This window comes from Balaenoptera physalus, assembly GCF_965194825.1.
Source record: "Balaenoptera physalus genome assembly, chromosome: 11".
In the NCBI taxonomy this organism is placed as follows: Eukaryota; Metazoa; Chordata; class Mammalia; order Artiodactyla; family Balaenopteridae; genus Balaenoptera; species Balaenoptera physalus.
In genome coordinates this window covers 33,301,092-33,323,793 of record NC_138896.1, presented here as the reverse complement: position 1 = coordinate 33,323,793, position 22,702 = coordinate 33,301,092, and the positions used below count along the sequence as shown (strand labels likewise).

The 22,702-nt window shown below is 45.1% G+C and overlaps 1 protein-coding gene across 15 annotated transcripts in view; it reads right to left on the bottom strand.

Moving 5' to 3' along the window:
• TRERF1 (transcriptional regulating factor 1) overlaps positions 1 to 22,674 on the bottom strand; it is a 195,559-nt gene extending 172,885 nt beyond the window's left edge. For 8 of the 15 annotated variants that reach the window (XM_082414718.1, XM_082414707.1, XM_082414708.1 and 5 more), the window contains exons 1-2: positions 22,144 to 22,332; positions 21,634 to 21,719 (exon numbers count right to left, since the gene is read on the bottom strand). The gene's annotated coding sequence lies outside the window, so the exon portion shown is untranslated. The other 7 variants (XM_082414715.1, XM_082414720.1, XM_082414716.1 and 4 more) reach the window with 5 other exon arrangements.
• Positions 22,675 to 22,702: the final 28 nt, after the last annotated feature.

Sequence of the window (22,702 nt, the reverse complement as noted above, 5' to 3'; positions counted from 1 at the left end):
TTTATGCTACAGTGGCAGAGCTGAGTACTCAGGACAGAGACATGGCCCACAGAGCTGAAATATTAACTCTCTGGCTTTTTTTTTTTTTTTTTTTTCACTCTCTGGCTTTTTATAGAAAGTTTGCCAATCCTTGATGTAATGCTTAGACTGGTATTCTGCATACAGTGAGGATTCAATCATCTTTATTGAATTAATTATTTCAAATAAGCCTAAGTCAAGCTAATACATAAGAACGAAGACCTTACTGACCCAGGGCACACATCAACAAATGCCTAGCAAATGGGAGATATGTTCTTTTGTATTACAAAAAAAAAGGGGGAGGGTGCCTGACATCCTCAGTAGGAGGAATGCCTTGAAGCTGGATCACACCAAGTCATGCACACTGTACAGCTACAGTGAGAGACAGCTGGCAAGGGCTTGGCAGGCCATCTGAGGGCAGAAGTAGGCGTCAAGTCCAGGTAACCAGTCAAGATGCTGTCATAATCTCCAAGTGGGGCTCAAAGCAGGATTTTGGCCTCCTTAGCCTTACATTCTAAATAAGTAAGCTACGGGCCCAGAACCAACTAGGGTGAAATTATTTATTTCCTATGTAACTTCTGGTTGGGACAACGCATCAGTAGACAACTGTAGCCTCAATAATTTCCCCCTTAATTTATCAGTACATCTGCATTATAATGCAACCGTGTATTTTTAGTTCTGTAGGCTTGATTATTCCGAGGCTGATGGTTAGGCTGGTGGCTTTTTGATGGTTAGGCTGGTTCATTATGGCCCCAGAACCAGAAGACAGGAGAGAGGAAATGAAAGGAGGTGAAACTCAAATCAGTTGGTGTTGCTACTTTATTAGCAGATAAGATGCTAAGATTGGGGTGGAGGGGTGGTAGAGGGTGAAAGCCCCGCCTGGAGAGCAGAGGCTCCCCGCATCCTTCACCAGATCTCCACATCTTACATCACTGCATGGTGACAGCCTATCAGTAACACTGGCCTATCCTTATCAGGATCCAAGAGTGAGTATTACTCCCTAAGCTCCCTTCCTTTGTTCATATGGAAAACGCAAAAGTCACAAGGAGATTCACAGCTGAATGAAGCTCCAAGGCCTAGAACAAACCCTTGCCCCCCTGAAGTCAGAGGACAGGCCTGCCCGGACTCTGAAAAGCCCAAGGATGGATTCATTTAGGGAAATGTTTAGAAAAGAATGCTGGGAGGAGTCGAAGCCACTTCCTCATCAACCGCTGCGGCCTCCTCCCTCCCTTCCACACACATTAATTACTGCCAGCGGGCCTTCCCACTTCCCAGGGACCCACAGATCCAGGAGAAGTTCAACACACTGGCTCTGAGCCACTGGGTTCACCCAAGGTCCCCTGGTAGCACCTCTCCTGCAGCCGCTGAGCCGTGATGGGAGAGCTGACTCCAGCCCAGACCCACAGACCCTTCTAGCCTATCTGTATGCCAGCAGCCTCTCCATGACTACTGATGAACAAATGTATGACATCCATCTGTTACTTTAAGTGAAAACTAACAATCACTCCAGGAGGACCACACTCCTAATTTCTCCTTGTGATGTTATTCCTCCAACTGAACCGAACAAAACATGCCTCACTTCCCCCTTCTTTCTCCTCTCCTCTCCAGCCTGCCTCCTTCTTCCTTCCGCCCTGGGTACTGGTGACTGAAGAAAAGCCTTCACTGCAGGAAGGCAGGCTTCTCCTCTCTGGCTGACCACAGACTCTCCCTCGGATGCACCCTGGGAGGTCTGGGACCCCTGCTCCCCTCGACCCTGTGGGCTTCAGGCCGTCCTAAGTGAACCAACCACACGAGAAAACCAAGGACAGAAGGGAATGGAGGAAGCTGCCACCTCCCCCTCTCACTTTCCCCAGGGCCTGAGCTCTGTCAGATTTTGAAGGATAATGAGTTTTGTTTCATAACAGTCTTAAATGAACTGGAAGGGGGAAGGGGATGACAATGATAAAAATCTTAATTAAAAAAAATTCCTACAGGCAAAGAGACTTACCAGATCATAAGATGTGATGAAAGTCTCTTGAGCTGGGGGCCCTACAGAGCCCCCCGAGGACCCAGCATTCAACACACACCTACTGAGGGCCTACTATGTGCCTGGCAGGATTCTGGGTGCTTAGGATGCTTCAGGGAACACACACACAGAGATCCCTGGCTTCTTGGGGCTCCTATTCTAGGAGGAAGGAGACAGGCAATAAAGATAATTAGCAGGTAAGCTATAATGGAATGTTAGAAAGTTAAAGGGTTTGGGAAAAAAGAAAAAGTTGAGCAGATAAAGGGGATGCGAAATTCAGGGTGTGGTGTTAAATACAGCGGTGAGGAAAGCCTCAGTGAGAAAGATAGACATTTGAGTAAACACTTGCCGGAGGAGACAGTGAGCAATGCAGACGGGTATCTGGGTTATAGAAGAGCAATCCAAGCAGAGAGGACAACCTGGGCAAAGGTCCTGAGGCAGGAACATGGCAGGTGTGTCCAAGGAAGAGCCAGGGGGTCAATGTGGCTGGAGCGAGTGAGCAGGCAGAGAACAGTAGAAGATAATGTCACAAAAGCGAGGTGGGGGAGAGGGCAGGGTGTCACCAGACCATTCTAAGGACTCGGGCTTTCACTGACTGAGGTGGGGGACCACGGAAGGATGATGAGCAAGGGAGGAACAGATCCCCTGCAATTCTCTGCCACTCTGTCATTCTTTCCCAGTGACCTCCTTGGATACATCTAATAAATACGGCTCAAAACCATCTCTCGTGCAAAGCCCTCTCTGGGGACTTCCCTGGTGGCACAGTGGTTAATAGTCCACGCTCCCAATGCAGGGGGGCCAGGTTCAATCCCTGGTCAGGGAACTAGATCCCACATGCCTGCCGCAACTGAGAGTTTGCATGCCACAACTAAGGAGCCCGCCTGCCACAACTAAGGAGCCCTCGAGCCACAACTAAGGAGCCCACGTGCTGCAAATGCGGAGCCGGCGAGCCACAACTGAGGAGCCCGCCTGCCACAACTAAGACCCAGCACAAGCAAATAAAAATAAATAAATAAATAAATATTTTTTAAAAAAGTTTAAACTAAAATAGCAATATATTAAAAAAAAAAAAGAGCCCTCTCTGATTAATCACTGTAAATTACAAACTCAAACAACTCTAAGAAAACCAGCAAGCCCCACACTTACCTCTCCCTCAAATCAATATTAGACCCAAAGGGAAGGAAGGTAGGAAGGTAACAGAGGGGAACGGGTACCAGGAAAATACAACAACAAACAGAGAGAGACAGGGCAACACGTGGGAATGAACGGAAGGCTCCAAAGAGAGGCAGAAAGACAAAGGAACAGGAGCCCAACTGCTTCTAGGGTCCCTTATTCTCCATCTACTCCATCCAGTTTACTAGGTCCAAAGCACTTAAGCTTTCCAATCCCTGCTGCCCTGTGGCTGCCCTGATGCTCCAATCAGTGGAGAGCCCTCTCTTTATACCTCTTTACTCTTTATCCTGATGTCAAGGGAGGAAAGAGACAGATTCCTTTACTCTTACTCTAAACTACAAAGGCCCAGCGAACACTAGCCTGTCAGGTGGAAGCAGAAACTCCCTTGTCATTAAAGCCACACCAGATCTCCAAGAGATTCACTATAAGCCACCGGGCAACCTCACCTGGCCAATCTATAAAGTAAGCTGCCCCCACACTGCCCAGGCCCAATAGCAACTTCTGTCCATGGCACCTCCTCCTCCAAATTGTCCCCACATTCACACTCATCCCCCAGCAACCACATGGAGAAAAAAAATAAATGCCCAATTAAGAAAAAGCTCGGGGGGACTTCCCTGGCGGTCCACTGGTTAAGACTCTGTGCTTCCAATGCAGGGGGCGTGGTTCGATCCCTGGTCGGGGAACTAAGATCCCACATGCTGCGTGGCACAGCCAAAAAGTTAAAAACTAAGTAAATAAATAAAAATTTTTAAAAAGAAAAGGCTGGGGAAGCCCTGGAATAAGCTAAAATTGGTAGAATTATAACAATTAGCTCAAGATGGTATAGCTAAAAGCGCAAGATCTAGAGCCAGAATGCACGGTCCAGTCCTGCCACTGAAGAGTGCATGACCTTAGACAAGTTACCTGTGTGAATTTGGGTAAGTTACTTACCCTCCCTTGCCCCAGATTCCTCATCATTATTTAGTTCCTGTGTCCTAGGGCTTTAATTAGGAAAATTAAAGTTAGTATTATAAAGCATGTAAAAGAATGTCTGGCACATGGTAAACATTAAATGAATACTTTTAAAGAAGGAAAAACAGGGAATTCCCTGGCGGTCCAGTGGTTAGGACTTGGCACTTTCACTGCAGAGGGCCGGGGTTCAACCCCTGGTCGGGGAATTAAGATCCCACGAGCAGTGCAGCAAGGCCAAAAAAAAAAAAAAAGAAGGAAAAACACTCTTTAAAAAGGATAGCATCTTTCTAAAACATCTGAGAGAAAAAGTCTATATTTTATTTTTGTGCATGACACGTGCATGAAAACAATCACTACTGATAAATATTTTCAACTCTGATAATTCCTATTCCATACTTTTAAAATAGTAATAAAGTATTATGGCACAAAGATTGCAGCATTACTTACATAAGAATATTATGGTAAATGACCTAAGTATCTGACAGTAGAATGGTTGAGTAGATTATAAAAGCCATAAGAAGGGGTTTTGTGCAGATATTAAAAATCACCTAATGAAGATTTTCTTAAAGACATGGAAAATACTTATAATGTCAAATAATAAAGGATACAAAAAAATTAGACTTCACTTTCAGCTATTATGACATAACTGCTAATAAACTAACCCTCCTGTATAGAACAACCATAAAAAGTAAATAAAATACAAAATAATAACAATAATAATAACTGTTGGCAGGTATAGGAATACAATAAAGCAGCTAGGACCAGAGAGGCCAAGGTCTCAGAGGAAAGGGAAGCTTGTGAGATATATATTAGTACTAATGCTTCCCCTCAGGACATTTGCCGATTTGGTAGAAAGAACATTAAGGTGAAACAAAAGGCAGCAAATTAAAGCTTGTAGCAGCTTCCTCCCTGGACTGAGAAGACAAAAACTGGAGCTCAGGGCTATGACAATATCCAGGATTTAAGAGGCCAAGATCCGAGAGAAAAGGAACCACACATAAGTGAGCTCAATATTGGGCAGCAATTTCCGCTGAAGGCGTCTGCTGACACCTAAGCCATGTGTGTACAAGGCTAGACTCTGGGAATCTAGCAGCAAGAAGCTATTAAAAGACTTAAAAGGTATCTAGAGATTTTAGTAGTTTCACAGGGGCAGGGAGACAAAATTTGGATATCAGGGCCTATCAAGAAAGGGGGATCCTAATAAACACCCATCCTACAAGTAAGGACAAACCAGAGAAACCAGCCTTGACTGAATCAAGGTGATGGATACAACATACGAGCCTCTACATTCTCCATGTAAAATGCCCAACATTCAGACAAAAATGACCAAGCATGTCAGGAAAAGGACCAAACCAAGAGAAAAATACAATCATTAAAAACGGTCAAAGATATATTTTATTATAAATAAAATATTTACAAACAATAAAAACAAACAAATTAAGAATCAAATAGATGAAACAGTAGAAGAGATGGTGGGTGAATTGGAAGACAGGACAGTAGGAAAAAATATTCATATTAAAGCACAGAAATTACAAAAACAAGCTTCAGGGAAACACAGGCTACCATGAAAGGGTCTAACACATGTGCAGAGGTCTAAGGAGATGAGAGAAATAGTAGAGCAAAGCAGCCTTTGAAGAGAACTGCCCAAGACTTTTCTAAAACTGACAAAAAACACCAGGCCATGAATTCTAGAAGCTCTCCAAACTCCAAGGGGTTTACATACAAAGAGAACCATACTTATGCACCTCATAGTAAAACTGCTAAAAACACAGAGCCGAAGGAAAAAAAATATGTTAATTTCAAAGCAATCATAATAAAATTGACAGATGACTTTTAACAGAAATGAAGGAAGGCAGAAGACAATGGAATGATATCTTTAAAGGATTATTAAAAAACAAAAAACAAGCTAGAATTCTATACCCGGTGAAAATATCCTCCAAATATAGAGGTGAAAAAGACATTTTCAGACACAAGAACTGAGAGAATTGTGACACCAGCAGACACATTACACACACACACACACACACACACACACACACAATAAGGAGAGACAAAAGAAAATTAATCTGAAAGCATGTACATGGTTATATAGGGAGAAATGAAGAACACCAAAAAGAGTAAATATGTGGATTAATCTAAAATATTGTTAATTTTTAAAAACAATATCTTATGGGATTAAATTCTTATGATAATTTTATATTCTTATAGTCTCTTATATTTGAATTATATTTTATATTGTATTATGATAATTTTATGGGATAAAATCTTTATGAGAATTAAAATCACAACAAGACCTCAAAAGACAATATGAAGGTATAGGAGGTATAGAAGTCTAAGTGCTCTAAGGAGCTTGCAATGCCCAGGAAATGGTTAAAATACTACTTTAGGGTAGACTCTACAACAACAAAAATACAAAATCACAGACAAAGCATCCAACTATGCAAAGGTATATATATTGAAAAAAACACTAGAAAGAAACCCCATTTTTTAAAACTGAGGTTCTATCAAGATGATGGAATACTGACTGGTTTTCATTATCTTTATACTTTTTGGCATTTTCAGTAGAAAAACTTTTTTCTCAATATTTGGTTTCATATAACACTAGACACTATTTTCTTATACTTGCAGGAGGTGAAAGTAGCCTTCATTTTCTTATAAAGGTTCAAAAAGAACAAATTCCTAGAAAATTGAACCAAGACCCTGTATTTCTGCAGTCAATTATTAGCAACATTTATTCTAAAACTACTGTTTGTCTACCGATTACAGACCAGCTATCTGACATATCCTGTGCCCTGGGCACGGAATGACTGCTCACTCACACTGGGTTTCGTGATAGAAAGAGCTCTCCTAAAGTCTTCCTTCTCAATAAGCATGAGGAATTTCTAACTCGGCAGAAAGAGTCGCTTTTGAGAGTAATTCAAGTCATCTGCATGGCCTTTCCACAACAGAAATCCAAAGAGCTTGCTAAATTAATAACAGTCATCAAGGGGCTTCCCTGGTGGCACAGTGCTTAAGAACCCGCTTGCCAATGCAGGAGACACGGGTTCGAGCCCAGGTCCGGGAAGATTCCACATGCCACGGAGCAACTAAGCCTGTGCGCCGCAACTACGGAGCCTGCATGCCACAACTACTGAAGCCCGTATGCCTAGAGCTCGTGCTCCGCCACAAGAGGAGCCACCACAATGAGAAGCCCATGCACTGCAACAAAGAGTAGCCCCTGCTCGTCACAACTAGAGAGAAAGCCTGCGCACAGCAACGAAGACCCAATACAGCCAAAAATAAATAAATAAATAAATTTTAAAAATAAATAAATAATAACAGTCATCAAGCAAGAGACATTTGTACTCCACCTTGCAGCAAGAAAAAAACTGCGCCCCAGAAAAGGAATGTATATTGCTTAGAGAGTAATCCACGCTCACAAGAATGACCATTTTTTGAAAAACAATAATATTAGGGCAGATGGGGTGAGGTGGGTACTCTCATATGCCGGTAGTGCAAATGAAAATTAATTTTAAAACTGTGTGAAGAACAATTAGGAAATCTTATCAAGAACCTTAAAAACGCCCACTCTCTTTAACACAGTAATTCTCCTTTCCAGGAATTTAGCCTAAGAAAATAATCTGAGATGTGATCAAACATCTATGTACATCTATGTTCTATGATCTATGTTCATCAAAGCACTATTTATAATAATCAAAAATGATAAACAAGCTAAATTTCTTTTTTTTAATTAATTAATTTAATTATCTGTTTTTGGCTGTGTTGGGTCTTCGTTGCTGTGCGTGGGCTTTCTCTAGTTGCGGCGAGTGGGGGCTACTCTTCACTGCAGTGCACAGGCTTCTCATTGTGGTGGCTTCTCTTGTTGTGGAGCACAGGCTCTAGGTGCACCGGCTTCAGCAGTTGTGGCACGTGGGCTCGGTAGTTGTGGCGCACGGGCTTAGTTGCTCCATGGCATGTGGGATCTTCCTGCACCAGGGCTCAAACCCGTGCCCCCTGCATTGGCAGGTGGATTCTTAACCACTGCGTCACCAGGGAAGTCCTAAATTTCTAATAATAATGACTAGTTAAATTAGGGGACCCAGTGCCTGGTACACAGTAGGTGCTACATAAATATTTACTGAACACAGAATCTAAATAAGAGGATACTAAACAACTATTTTAGAAAAAATATTTCCCAAGAACATTTAATGAGCTACATATTAAAGCATATGCAGGATAACCCCCATACTATTTTTAAAGCACAATATATAGCTAATGTTTCTTGAGAATTTACTGTCTGCCAGGCACAGCCCCAAATGTTTTACATGTATCACCTCATCTCATCTCACCCAGTCCTAACAAGTCGTCGTTATTATTTCCAGTAAGTGAAGGATCCTGGATTCAAACCCAAGCAGTCTGATTTCAGAACTTATACTTTTAATCACTAGACTACACTGCCTCAAAAAAATACTGGATGGAAATTATTAAAATGTTAACAGGAAGGAATATAAGACTTTTTTTATATAAATTTATTTTATTTATTTTTATTTTTGGCTGTGTTGGGTCTTCGTCGCTGCGGCGAGCAGGGGCTACTCTTCGTTGCAGTGTGCAGGCTTCTCGTTGCAGTGGCTTCTCTTGTTGCAGAGCATGGGCTCTAGGCTCGCGGACTCAGTAGCTGTGGCTTGCGGGCTCTAGAGCACAGGCTCAGTAGTTGTGGCGCACGGGCTTAGTTGCTCCGCGGCATGTGGGATCTTCCCGGACCAGGGCTCGAACCCGTGTGCCCTGCAATGGCAGGCGGATTCTTAACCACTGCGCCACCAGGGAAGCCCGGCAGGCGGATCCTTAACCAGTGCGCCACCAGGGAAGCCCACAGGAAGAAATTAAAGACAATTTTTATTTTCTTCCTTAGAACTGTCGATATTTTCTGGATTCCCTATGATCACCATGTACTATTTATAGTCTCCTTCTCCAAAAGAAAGTTTTATGTACTCTTTTCACTTACCATTTACACGATTTCAGTGAAAAAGTCTTAGCTCTAAAGAAGCTTTGAATCATGTCTTCTCCAGGCTTTACAAGCAGGAGAACATTTGCAAATCTGAGCATGACATTCTGACCAGGGAAAGGGGATGAGCCAAGACTATGGACTCTTCCATTCCACAAATACGTGTTACGTTCTGGCTGACGAGGTGCTAATTTTTACGTATATTCTGCCCTTAATCTTCCCAATGACCCATTCAAGTAGATGTGACTATCTCAGGAAATAGAAGTTTAGGAAGGTGAAGTGACTTTCCCGAGGTCATGAACGCCACTCCAGCTCTGGTCAAAGGTCTGCCCACCAACCGTTCCCTCAAATCACGTAGAACAATTGGGGCAGAGCTGAGAGCGTGTTCAGGCCCAAGCACTACATCCCTCGGTGCCGCCATTTCCTCACTTGTATAATGGGGATAATAATGCCTTCCTCATGGAGTTGCTTTGAGGATTAAATGAGGTAACATATGTAAAATGATGGCATGCTTTTGCACTTATTAGGTAGCTGTTACGCTTTGAAATGCATCCTATCCCCAAACATGCACAATGCGAGGTCACCACCGCCAGAGCACACAGCCTCACCTTCCGAAAGAAAAGAATCCTCTTATGCTTCTCTAAACTCCACCATCCTGGTTCCTTCTTAACTGTCTCAGAGACACTGGATTGATCTCAGTTACATCCTAGACTCCTTTTCAAAACTCTCTACAGGCTTCTTAAATTTAAGCCCCCAAAAGTGTCCTCGGAGAAGAACCTGGCATGGGTTGTCAAAGACAGAAGGCTGAAACCCCAGCCTCTGTGCTCTGCGCTTCTGCTCAGATTTGATCATAAATTCAGACATGGGACGACCCAGAGTGAGACATTCCCTGGAGGGAAATGAACAGGTGGGCACAGGGCGGAAGGGGAGGTCGAAAGAGGGCAGCCACCAACAAAGTGGAGAGTGGACAGGGAAGGTTTCCGAGTACGTGGCCGGGGGCCTCAAAAGGGAAAGGGATTGGGGACCCAGAAGAAGTGAAAGGGAATTCTTTTTGCAGTTTCCCTCAGAAATGGAAAAGAGCAGCTAATATGGAAAGAGAAATGGTAGGAGGCCCTGACTTGGCAAGATGGTGATGCTATTCTTTCAACATCACTGCCACAGCCTACGAAGTCCAGACCCTTAGCCCTCTTGCCCTTGTGCTTCTAACACTTTCCTAACTGATCTCTTGGCCTGCAGGCTCAGCCAAGCCAGCCTGCCCTCCACACCTCTCAGAGTAATCTTTCTAATATATAACTCTGACGTGACCCCATTGCTCCCACACCCCAAACCCTTCAGTGACTCCCCCACGGCCTACAGGGTCAAGACCAAGCTCCATAACGTGGCACTGGGTCCCCCCTGCCCAATCCCTTGCTTGCTCCTCCAGCCTCATCACCTGCAAATGCCACTGAGAACTCCCTAGGTGCCAGGCCCCAGCTGGGTGCTGGGGACACAATGATAAACAAGACATGACACAGATGAACAAGATCTAGTTCATGCCTTTAAGAAGCTGAAAGTCATGCTGGGGAGACAGACACAGAAAGGGAGCATTGCAGTCGAGATGGACAGTGGGATGGAAGCCCAGCCGGGCTGTTTAGGGAAGGCCTCTGGAGGATGTGGGAGTGAGCCAGGTGAGGGGCAATGCAGGGAACATTCCATGCTGAAAAACACCTCAGAGCAAAGTTTGTGAGCAGTGCTATCTGACAGAACTTCTGCACTAATGGAAATGTTCTACATTTACGCTCTCCAATATGGCAGCCACTAGTGGTGTGTGGCTATTGAGCACTTGACACATGGCTAGTGCAACTGGGGAACTGAATTTTTAATTTTATTTATTTTTGATTTAAATTTAACTCGCCATGAATAGTTAATGGCTACCATGCTGGACGGCACCGTTCTAGAGCATTCAACTGAGGGCGATGGAAAATGAAACTAGACAGGTAAGCCCTGAAGTTGAAGTGGTGCTGCACTAAGGCCAGACTGTATGTGGTTTCCTATACTCATCAGGCCATCAGCTGTCTCCTCTCCCTTGTCTACCTGTAAGCCCCCGCTGGACCCACACAACCCACCCAAGTACCACCTCTCTCTGAAGACTTCCCTCCTACTTACTATTTCTGAAGTTTTGTCTTTTTCTAGGCAGGCATCACTGGGTATCTTACTTATGTGTCCTCGTAACAGTCCTCCACTAGACTCTGAGCACCTTCTCTTATTTGTCCTAGTATTTCTAGCCACCGGTAAAATCCCAGCACATGGGAGGCAGTCAGTAAATGCCTAATGAACAAGTGAGTTGTCAGCAAAGGGACCACAGCCTGGCAGGGATGGGGGGGAGGGCATTCACCTCTTCTAACAAAGATGTGAGCCCCTAAACTTGACCTTCCTTAGAATGACGGCTCTGTCCAGGAGCTCGGGAAAGGTTCTCATGACTGTCCTGAGCACTGTACCCTTAACTGTCATTGGCAGGCCTTGGGGTGGCTCTATTTTCCCCAAGTTCCTAGAATCTAGAGACCTATACAAGGAAGGTGACTAGCCAATTTTTAAAGGCAGCATAGCCTAGTGATCAGGAGCCAGTCTTTGGAGTCAGTCCTAGGTCTGGAGACCAGCTGGGCAACGTAGCCCCTGAATGTCCTTAAACACGTTGCTGAAATGCTCGAAGCCTCGGTTTCCTCAAGTGTAAAGTAGGCATCACATCTGCCTCTTACAATTGTTGTGCAGATGAAATGCCTGACACATCTGCACGAGGCCAGCCACACAGTAAGCTGTCTATAAGCAGTAGCTACCGCTCCTAAAGCGATGTGGAACCCTCACTTTGGTACCCCACGGCATATGCAAATTCCTGAGCCCCTAAGTCGGCTCTTCGTGATGCTCCCTGGGATGCAAGGGGTATAAATCCAATCTCTGACTCACAATGTGTTGCCAAAAATCTCCTCGAGTCCCCAAGGGAAAATGTATTTTAATTCCCTCTAACTTTAAAAATTAAACAGTTCTCACGGCATTTTGGGGTGGCAGGGGTGAGGAAGGAGACCATGAAATCCAACAAGCGGCCTTTAAAAGGTTACAAACTGACTGGAGAAAGAAAGGGGAAGGCAGCTGGAGGGGGTGAGCGCTGGGGGATGGGGACAATCCCCTGAGTCTCCGCTATTACTGAATACCCCAACCCTCAAAGCAGCCAGGCAGCCCCTCCTCCACGTGGGCTAAGCTCCGTTAATGAGAGAGCAGAGCTCTGCCTACATTACCACAATAATGATTTCCCGGTTGCATTTTTACATGCCTGCTGCTTTATCACAGCAGAAGTAGACATATATTTTCAATAAATCCCTTCTCTCCTTCCTCCTCCCCAACTTGAGCTCTCCCAGTAAATGTTGTTCCCTCTGCGCCCTCCCCCAACGCAATCCCAACCCCGGAGCACAATGAGTTCCACTAATCAAAACAGAAAGAAAAAGAAAAATGGAAAAATCACAGCTGCTGAAAAACAGCATTCGCTACAAGTCAAAGCCCTCCACATTTTTTCTGCAGGCAGCTTTTACTACTTCAAGGACACATCACCCCTCCCCTATCAGGAATCTTACGTAGAGTTGCTTAAAGGGGAGGGAGGAGGGGATGGGCGAAGGAATCTAATATTCACTCTTTCCTATTTTGACTAAGCCAGCACAGACAGAAATATAGATAAGGCCTTGAATAAGTGATTCAACAAAATGTCACTTATTAAAAGAGATGGGGGATGGGGCCACATTTGCATCTGAGTTAAACCACCCCAGCTAAAGGCTGCCAGGCCAGAAAGGCAAGGGGGAAGGAAACATTTCTCCAGTCTGGTCTCCTTCAGCGGCTGCAAGAGCTGACCCTGGTGGCAGAGAGGCCCGGATTTCTCCCTCCAACGAGAACCGATGGGGAGAGAACCAGAGAGGCAAAACCAAAGCAACAAAGGAGCTGTAAGCATTTATACTGTACTAACTAGCGCCAGGCTCTGTACTAGGTGATGGGGGTGCAAAATTGAGTGATGACCCAGTTCTGCCCTCCCAGGGCAGTCTAGAAAGAGTCAAGGACACGCCCAGTGGTCAGGATGACAACAGCCCTGTGAGCCAAGGGCTGCAGGAGCCCAAGGGCATCCCCCCTCTAGCCCACTCCCCAGTCTGGCCCCTGACCAGGCACACAGAGCCCTCAAGAAAGACTTAAGGAATGAGTATGTGCACAGTGAAATTGCTGGAATTCCATGCTGGTCTCTAAAGAAGCTCAGACTCTTCAAAAGGAAAGAGGCCACTGAATGTCCTTACCTACACCCGCTCCCCTTGAAAACCCCTCAGCTCACGTGTGTTCACCCAACTAAAACAGAGAAGTGAACAAGTCCCAGCACTTGAGAATCAGTTCATTACGGGTAGCCTTCAGTTGAATTTTAAGAGAGTTTGGTATCTTCCCTTGTGATGACCACAGAGGGAACTCAAATGACACTCCTATTAAAACTCCTTGGATATGGGGATATATGTATAAGTATAGCTGATCACTTTGTTATGCAGCAGAAACTAACACACCATTGTAAAGCAATTATACTCCAATAAAGATGTTTAAAAAAAAAAAGATTAAAAAAAAAACCCCCAAAAAACCCAACTCCTTGGGCATCAACTCCATTCTTTTTTGTTTTTCTTTTTTTAAAAATGTTCCAAAGAAGCTGGGTTGGAGGCGGTTTCCCAAAGATGAGGAGAGGCTCTCAGAGAAGCCTCTGTTATAGCCTCTGTAACGACAAAGAACCCTAGGGGACCCTCAGGAAGCCTCACCCAGGTGGCAACCTGCTCTAGGCCCCGTGTGTTCAAAGCCAGAGCCTGCAGACTAAAGGCCACAATCTCCAGAAATGACCACGGAGGGGCTCCACAGAGGGGACAGGGCTGAGAGTAGGAGGCTAATGAAGAATAGCCACTAGATCTGTTAAAGTCAAGTTTGGGCTTTCATTTTGAAGCAGCCTTAAAGCTGTGTGCTCCAGCACGAGCCAGACAATTCAATTTTTTGACAAATGTAATGCCCAAAACATGCTTAAAGCATCTGAGTATTTCCAGCTAAGGTCGCTGAGTTCTAAGCCCCAAATTCCCAGATGCTCTTCTTGGTCTCCATGATCCTTTGCATATATTCTGTACCACATCTCTTATTGAATACCATACAGCATTATCTGAGAGTGCACAAAATTTGGAGACCATTCAAATTCTGGCATTAAACTAGGGCTCTGAATGCTGGCTGGACATGTGACTCTGGGTTAATCACTTACTTATATTTTTTCAATTCTACTTCTTGAGCCTCACTTTCCTCAGCTGTAAAATGAAAATAATATCTACCTCCTATGGTTGTTGCAAGACAGTTAAAATAAGACATGCCAAAGAGGCTTTGGACCCATAACATGCTACGTAAACACTGGTTATTACAATGACGTCACCCATTTCCTCTCTCACTCTCTGATTTTTCGTTATTTTCCCTCTCTATGAAACCAAATTGATATCAGTTCCACTGATCTCTCAAAACTGATAACTTGTGTTTATTTTACAAATACAGGAAGAAGTCCTCTTATCCACAGGTGTGCAAAATCTCACTAACTGCTGAATCTAGGTGATGGGCACAACAGAGTTCATTATACTAGTCTGTCTGCTTTTGTGTGTGTTTAACGTTTTTTCATAGTAAAAATTAATTTTAATAAATAAATAAAGCATCACCCTCCTAGGCAGAAGCCAGAGTCCAATTAGTAAAAAGCATTGGTTGCTTTTTAAAACTAGAAATGACTTTCCAGCATACACAGTAAGACTAAAGGCTAAGGACTGTAAGGTAGACTCAGCTTTATAGAAGAGTTCTCATTTGCAAAACAAACTTGGAAGGCAAATGAATCACTGCTAAGACCACTGGACCACAGTTGGGATTCTTGGGTGGGTTCAAGGTTCCCCTGCACCAAGCTCACAAACCAAGTTCATTTGGACCTTTGAGTGGGCAGGTCTCAAATTCTATATATGGAATCAGAGTGTGAACCTATACAGACTGGCATTTCACAGCCAGCTTTTCTGATGCCAGCCTTCCAGCAGTAAGACCAGTTTCGCTGAAAGAAATCACAGACGACTTGAAAACCCCAAACAGAAAGTGCCTACAAGGAGGGAACAAGAGTGAGAGTAGACACGGTGAACGGGGTTTTTAGCAGAAGCTTTAGGGAACTCACGGCAGTTTTTCATTGGTTGTCAGGTTTCACATCTAAAAGGAGATCCGGCTGAAGATCACTGCACCTCGCTGCCGCCTGTGTGCGATGCCTCTTACAGTTTACATCGCACTTTGCGTACATTATCTGATTCAGTCCTCACAACTCTCGGAGAAGAGGCAACAGATGGTATCACCCTCTTTTTACAGATGCGGAGACAGACTCGGAGGCTGACTTGTCCAGAGCCATACGACGGGGCTGGACCCCAACCCAGGTCTTCCGACTCTCTGCTCACCCACTCACCTGCCATACAGACCCCATCGTTGGGGCCACCAGGGCAAGCAGGGCAGTCTATGGCCTATTTTTGTGAAAGGCCGCCTGAAGTAGAAGCAGCCCTTTCGCCTTTTTTTTTTTTTCCTTGCTCAAAACGTACAACACAGTGGCCACCAACTTTTGAACAGGGCTGCAAATCACAGATGTCTCTCCCAATCATAGTTTTCAAATAAATCTAATGTAAGGCCCAAATCACTTTAACTGAAGACTCTTTTCCCCAAGCGAAAGAATCCGGTCTTTCCTTTGTACTGCTCAGTAATGCAGTCAAATGTTCAGAAAAATGCAGTACAATTTTCTGATGCAGTCTCAACCCTTGTCGTCTCTGGCTGGTGTCAAAGCCCGAGCCCAAACCCCTGCCCAAGGCTAGCGCGGCCTCAGCCTGTAGAGACAGAGCGCCTGTGCCCCAGCACCGTTCCCCACCCTTCCCTCACCTGCACCTTCACTCTTCTTGGATCTTCCCTCCAGTCATCATGAAGGAAGTGTTCCTCCCCCAGCCAAGGCCAGATCTTCCCCACAGACTTTCTCAATGGCTTTTGCTCAGGTGACCCAACCCATTGCTCTTGAACAATCCCTCCCTCTCCACTAGTCTTTCCCATCATCACACACACAGACCAGCAGCACCGCCCCCAAAACCCTTCCCTCTACACACATGTGCTTCCAAGCTCCCCCTCCATTTCTCTGCCCCCCTTTCACAGCCAAATTTTGCCCCAAAGTTGTCTACACATGCTACTCCCAGTTCTTCACTTCCTATTCCCCTCCCAACCCCTCCGATCTTGCTCTCACCCAATCTATTGCTCCACTCAAACTGTTCTTTGCAAAGTCGATAATGGCTTCCATTTTGCCACATCCAGTGACCTTAAACTCATGAAACATTTAACACTCACCCTGACCCAACACATACACACACACACACACACACACACACACACACACACACACAGCCTTTTCTTCTCTCAACAGACTCCTTAGAGCACCTCATCCAGTCTCCTGGATTTAAATACCACCCCTTAGTTGATGGTTCCCACATTTTTATCTCCTGCCTGGCCATACCTCTGGCGCTGGACATTATATCAGACTGCAAGCTTAACTTCTCGACCTTGAGTCTAACAGGCATCTCAAACTTAGCGGTGTCCAAACTGAAATCGCTTGATTCTGCTCCCCGAGACTCTCCCTCGCCCCCATCTCAGCAAAGAGCACCACCCATATCTACCCAACTGCTCAGTCAGAAACCTCAGTTATTAGATTCCTCCTCCCCAACCTCCACCAAATCCATCAGCAAGCCCTGCCCATTCTACCTCTAATAAGCATCTCACACCCACCTGCTCCCCTGCATTCACCTCCTGTCACCTCCCCACCTGGCCTGCTCCAAATGCCTTTTTATTGCATTCCCCAATTCCACACCTGCCCTCTCCACCAATGCCACCCCCTTTAAACACGAGTTAGGGGGTGTCACTTCCCACTGCAAACTTCCAGTGGCTTCCCACTACCCTTCAAATGAAAGCCAAACCTTTCCAAGGCCCCGAAACCTGCACGATCATCTCATGCTGCCCTCTCCACCTGCCCCCTTGTCCACCTGTGCCTCTTTTTAGTCCCCCCTACCCCAAGGCCAAAGTCCTTCCACACAGGCCCTCCTCTCTCTGCCTGATGCTCTCTGTCTTCCCCCACCCCCAATCCTCAGAGAGGCTTTTCTAGGCTACTTTAACTAAGTAACTGCAGGTCACTGCTCCCTGTGGTTTCATCTGAGCATTTACCACATTTTGCAAGATATATTTCTTTACATGTCTGCCTCCCCTCTGGACTATAGGCTAGGCGGTGGATGGGTAGAGGAAGATGATTATTATGTCTTTTCTTTTTCTTTTTTTGATTATTATGTCTTTTAATTATCAGTGTATACCCAGAGCGGTAACACAGTGCTTAGCAAATAGTAGGTGTTCAATAAGTAGCTGCCAAATGTACGCATGAATAAACCAGATCCAGTCACAGCATGAAAGTAACCGTTAACCTCCTACAAGCCCTTGGTTACCATTTAGGTACACAAGTTCTTTTTCCTCTTCCTCTCTGTCAAAAAAGTATGTTTTTAATGTTGCTAAACCAACAGCCCAATAGCTCAGTATACTCCACTCATCCCCAGCTTGTTGTCTTCCATGAGGAAAAAGTAAAAATCATGTTTCTTCAGTAAACCCCAATTAACCAGAAGACCCTATAAGCAGCTGCCTTGAGAAATTAAACATCTTTAGAAAATACCACAGAAGCTTTTTGGTGTGTATTTTCTTTAACCCAGAAGAGAGCCATGGGATCAAACTCATGTTACCAGGACTCTGCTATTCCTTAAAATGCCACAGTATCCTTGCTGAAAAACATGCCAATATCTGGACTCCAGCTGCTCTTGTCTCCCTCTCCCCGCAAAGGAAATCAACTATGTTTTAGTTTCCCTTTTATTTCATTGGTTCCCCTCCAACATGCAAATTCAGAAATATTATTAATCCACAAGATTCCAGCTGATTCTCCTCCCTAAATCACACAGTTTTATGAAGTCAGAAATAAAACAAGCTGAAGTCAACTGCTTTTAGAGCAATCAGCACCCATCTCTACTGCCTGGGGTCTGAGCCACTTGTCTGGATCCTTACTTCTCATGTCAATGCTCAAAGTCAATAAAAACATCAGGAGCTTTTCCTCCAAAAGTGCCCGTGGTGAAATATATGATATCCCAGAAGTGACAGTAATACAATATCACTATTTTGAACCTTATCACAAATATACGACCAAATCCCAACTACCCACATGTGAATTCTCCACAGAAAAGTGGGTAAAGCCACACTAGGCTTTCTGGTCTCCCACTCCTCCCAAGACTACCTCCCCCTGCTGCCTGGGATTAACAGCTCAATTAACCTTAGACTTGACCAGGCATAATTAGGCAGGTGAACCAACTGGCTGGAGGGGAAAACTTCCAAGATGAACTGAAATTATTTTTGGTGCCTGGGATTATATGCCCCACTCTCTATTAGCACGTATAATTGGGACTCAACCATGCACTCTTTTTTTTTTTCCCAAGACGGTGGCAGACTTTCATAAGCATTTTCTTGCATTTGACGGTCAAGATTACCAGGCCGCTCAAGAGTCCTTTTTGGAATGCCAAGGTGTAAATCCACTCTCTCCATGAGAAGACAAAAAGAGAAGTTAATCAACTCACCCAAGTCCATGAGGCAATTTGGCCGTTGGCCCAGGAAGAGACAGACTGTGGAGATCTCTTGAGACTTTTCTTCACAAGACTGAGTCACAGAATTTCAGACATGGATGGAACTCACGGATCAAACCATGCGTTTTTAAGATAAAAACTCTGAAGTGCAGAAATGGCTAGACACTGATACCCTCCCCACTTTTTCTTCCAGTGACGCTGTGCTCCTGCCTTGAGAATAAAACCACCTTAAAAGTTCTTTGTCATTTTACAAATACTGTAAACTGAGCCAACTGCTGAACACAATTTTAACATGTTCTGATTAATCAACTTTACGGAGAATCCTCAGACTTTCCCAAAAAAAAACCTCTGATGCTTTCAATTATTATGACCAATCCACCCATCAGAGTAGGAGACAAAGAATTTTAAGTAAGCTTGTTTCTGTGACCACACATTTTATTATATAAGCAGCAAAGAACACTACAGTCTGTCCCCTCTCTTACAGTGAAAGCTCCCATCTCGACAAAAACCACAGGCCCAAGTGGGTTAATGGAGGCAAAACTGAGTACTTTCCACACAGTTCATAGAACAAGTGTTTTCACAGCAAGCTCACATAAATGCTATGTGATATTACCACATGCCTGCTATGTGGAAGCCTGCTTACCAAGCTGTGAAAAGACCCATGCTTACTATGGAACCTGCAAAATTAATCTTCTCAGTGCCCATAAAGCAGAAGGGAAATGCTCTTTTTTGACATGTTAAGCTGGCTTCTTAAACAATTCTTTGGCGAAAATGGACATGCCTAAAAGGGCGGAGCCCAAAGAGGTGTGTCACTCCCGGTATCAATTCCTATAAATCAAATCCTGACAATATTTTTAAAAGAATGAATTATGATTCATGGGCCTTCAAACCTTTATTACCACAGAACATTCTCAGCAGAAGAGGAAAAAAAAAGCTACTGTGACTTGATTAATGGCCAAAGAAAGACAATAAAATAAATCTCATAAATTAAAAAAAAAAAACTGAATGACTACTCTTGGCTTGGAGGGTAGACATGTAAACAGTTCCCTTACCTTGGGATAAACACACATAAAGATTCTGTTTACCTTCCCAGCATAGATATCAACCAGAAGCGGATTTTCAGCAGGGGAAAAATAATAGCTGATTTGTTTAACGAATGCCTAGTTAGGAACATTTGATAAGTGGCAATAATATTGAATTCCCAACTAACTCAACTCTCAAGTTGCCAAAAATCAAATTCTCAATCTGGAAATCTGATGACAGAAAGGAAAGAAAAAAAAAAAACAAACCACTGTCCATCAGTGACATGTAAAGAGATCATTTTTTTTAAAACCCATTTTCTCCCCTGCTAGTATTGAGCCTGTCTATAGCACTGCAGAAAGCTTAACTAACTTTAGTTTACCACACTGCCTAGTGTTCACTCCCTGACTCTACTAAACTTGTCTGGGTTTGAATCCCTGGTGCTAAAATTATCCTGGCCAAGTTAAAACTCCTAGCATACTTATGGTGGCGATCATTTCATAATGTATAAAAATATCAAATCACTATGTTATGCAACTGAAATTAACACAATGCTGTTAAGTCAATTATACTTCAATTAAAGAAAAAAAAAAGAAAAAGAAGGAAATAAATAAAGCTCCCAGCCTAATGAAGGTACCTGACAGCCAAGACCTACAACTCATCTGCAGAAACCAGTAGGCTGAGGACCAGGAAAAGAGGCATAGAGAAGCAAAGAGGGCTGGTTAACTAGTTAAGGGCTGAATACTCCTGGTTGTTATCCTTCCAGCAAGCACCAAAACCACATTTTCCATCACCAGACTGCTTTCTTGAGACAGTCTATGATGCAGAAGGTTGGTACCAATTGAGACAACTTAAAACTCCTTTCTTAAAGCTCTGCTCCATGGCCTGCAAAAAAGTGCAAACAGCCAGCATTTTTTTAAAAGAACTCTTCAGCCATCCCTGGATCCGTCATTCTTAAACATCACTTCCATGCACTTCACAAGACAGCCGGGGCCATGCTGTTAGCAACCCGCTTCAACACGTTCACTTGCCAAAGCCGCGTCTAGTGTGGGGAAGAGTTTCCACAAAGCTGGCTCTAACGGGCCAGTCGAAGGCACACGCAGGAACCAGAAGTCATTTTCTTTTAACCTAAGGATGGCAGGCACACATGCTCCAGCCCAGTGCTGGCCAGAGGCTGCCCGCCAGGTGCTCTCGGCCTCTGCCAGTGAATGGGTGGTTTTATGCTGTTTTTTTAACATCTATTTCTTTAGACCACCGGCAGTAACTTCACAGTCTCCCGAACTGAAGTTGGGGAGTCAAGGGGCAGGTTTACTCCCTTACACATTTCTCCCATCTGGGTGGCCACTTTAACTTCTGGGGAGTACCCAGCCCCCGAAGAGCCCTCAGGAGCGTATACGTACACATATGCATCATGTCAAAAACCCCAAAAGGCACATCCCTAGGGTCCTGCGGTTTCTTGGCTGGAATAATGAAGGCTTTATAACAACACAATCTTCAGTTGCAAGCCCCCCCCCCCTTTAAGCCGGGTCTGCCAATTAGAGCGCCCACCTCACCCCTCCCCCCTCTGCTGGGCTGCTCTGCAGCGCAGAGAGGGAAGAGGGAAGAAGGCAAGCAGACAAGGCCCTGCTAACATACTGAAAGTAAAGAAGTGGGGGGACACTTCTCCTAATCCGTCCCCCTACTTTTCTCTTCCCCTCCCCCGTCTTCTCACGGAGCATCCCCCAACTAATTTTTTAAAAATGAAACTTAATAAGCTTCTTGCCTACCTTGGCTGTTTCTGCAACAAGTGCATGGGCAATCCGACAAGAAGACCAGTCTTCGCTTGGGGGGTGAGATGGGGGGGCGAGCAGAGCTGATGGAGTAATTTCAATATTAATTTATGTCAGAGCCGCCTTCTCGAAGCGCTACTCACTTACAGTACTGCCCTCAGCCTGTAAACAAATATCGCTCCGCCAGGAAACATACTCCCCAGATGCAAGCCCCTCTCCCCAGCAGGGAACCTGGCCCTTCACGGCCCCCCCCCCCCCGCGAACAGCGTGCTCCCCCACCCAGGGTAGGAAGCTCCGGGTTTCCAGAGCACCAACCCACCACCTCCGCCACCACCCCAGCAAGAAACTTACTCGGTCCGTCTACGCCTCCACCCTCCCTTCAGGAAATCTACTCTCCATATGCATTCAGCCTCCCCGCAGGAAATCTGCTCCCCCCTCCCCCCCTTCTATATACATGCACCCCTCCCTCTCCTCCTCCCCACGCGCCCTCCCCAGCCAGAAACTTACTAGCGAGAAAGCGTGCAGGCTCTCCTGATCCTGGAAACTTACTCCCAGATATAGCGCCCGCCAGCCCCCTTTCCCGGCCCTGCTCCCCTTCCTGCCCTCCGCCGCAAGCAACTCCAAACTCTCTGCATCCAGCCACTCTCCCTCCCCGGTGGAAATTTGCAGCGCGGGGCCGCGCGCGTGCATCCACCCTCCCCTTCAGGAAACTTACTCCCCATCTGCATGCACCGCCTCTCAGCCATCGCTTAGAGGGAAGGGGGTGTGCTAGGGAGACAGAAATACATATGTATCTCTCGCCCCTCCCCCGGCCGCAGCCCACTCGGGGCCAAGCCGCTGTAACCTGGCCTTACCTTTTGCATTGCTCCCCACCCTCGCCCCCTCCCTTAACCCTCCTTATCCGCTCCCCGGAGCCCCCTTTTTTCACCCATTACCCACCCCTAGCAACCGTTCCCAAGCTCCTCTCGGCCTTTTTTTTTTTTTAATCCAGGATGCAAATTCCTCCCCTGTCAGCAAATCGACTGTCAAATTATTTTCTTGCAAAAGGAGAAAGGCGGGGTGGTGC